We start from the raw sequence: 1,507 nt of genomic DNA on the forward strand, positions 1-1,507 counted from the left end.
TTCATTCACCACATTCCATCACAAATTAAAAGCTGAAAGAAACTGCATTCTATGTTAACTGTTATCATTTATCTTTATTCGATTTGAGTAATATTCTGACTGACATGCTCACTTTAAATGAGAAAATCCACAATCCAAATACCGATGAATATGAATAAATACGGCATTAAAAATCTTAATTAAACATCTGGACAATTACAAAGAATCAGTGTTTAGTAAGGAAGAAATTCCACAGAACAACTTGTACAGAAATGTTTCAAATTGAGCAATGGAATGAAACTGGGCCAACCCAATGGCAGCAAACAACTGAAATCACTATTACAAGGGGCCTACCTTTAGCCCCATTAACTTGCCCACCACTACCTCTTTCGTGATAATGATAGTTTCTAGGTCCTCACCTGGCATAGTCTTCCTGTCATCAATTTTTGGCGTGTTATTTGTGTCTTCCACTCTGAAGACCGACACAAAATACCTGTTCAATGTCTCAGCCATTTTCTCATTTCCAGTTATTACATCCCCCTTCTCGTCCTCTAAAGTGCCAATGTTTATTTTAGCCACTCTTTCTCGTTTTATATATCTGTAGAAACTTTTGCTATCTGTTTTTATATTCTGAGCTAGTTTACTCTCATAATCCATAGATATTTTTCTTTCTCTGACTAAAAGTTGTCGCCATTTCCTCCTTCCTTCCAATGATCAGTTTAAAAACGTTTTCTTTTACTGCTCTGGTAAAACTATCATTTTCTTTCCGATTCCTGTAAGTAACGATCCCCACAACTCAGCAAAATAATTCTTTTCCTTGTGCTACAGGGATTGATAACTGCACTGTATACTCTTGACATTTATGCCATCAAGCAAGCAGTTCAGTAGGCTGCTGAACTTTTAAATTAGCGCAGCTTTGTGGTATCAAAACTGGCAAAGGAACAGACTTGTACAAATAACATGACATAAGAGCGAATCATTCTTAAACCAGTGGCGATGGGTGCAGTAAACTGATGCATTAAATCCTCTCAGTGATACATGAGTCAAACCTATTGTGTGGATAAAAAGTATTCATTTAAAAATATCACAATAGTGCTGAAACAAACTCCCTTTCTAATTACAGTGCCAAAACTATTGACCATATAAGTGAGTATCAACGCATTAAAAGACATTCCTGTGATATAAGTTAAGTAAAGATATGTGGAGTTTAATTTTCTATCAACAAAGTCAAAGTAAAATCACAAGACAGATGGGAAATATAAACGGGAAAGCAAGTGTATACTTCGCATAAAATAGCATTTCTTGATCACTCCAAATAATGAGGAATAAAATATACAAACACCACTGAACACAAATTAACAGCCCACTCAAAGGGTAATAAAAATGCCGTAATATTTAACAGATGGATGTGGAACTGCTATCGTACAGTTTGAGATAGATATCATTTTATAGCTTCAAAACATTCGACTTAACTATCTCAAAAATTAATGTCTTCAAACTAAATAAGGCATCACTTGATTTTGCAACC

This window comes from Mustelus asterias, chromosome 3 (genome assembly GCF_964213995.1).
Source record: "Mustelus asterias chromosome 3, sMusAst1.hap1.1, whole genome shotgun sequence".
Taxonomy (NCBI): domain Eukaryota; kingdom Metazoa; phylum Chordata; class Chondrichthyes; order Carcharhiniformes; family Triakidae; genus Mustelus; species Mustelus asterias.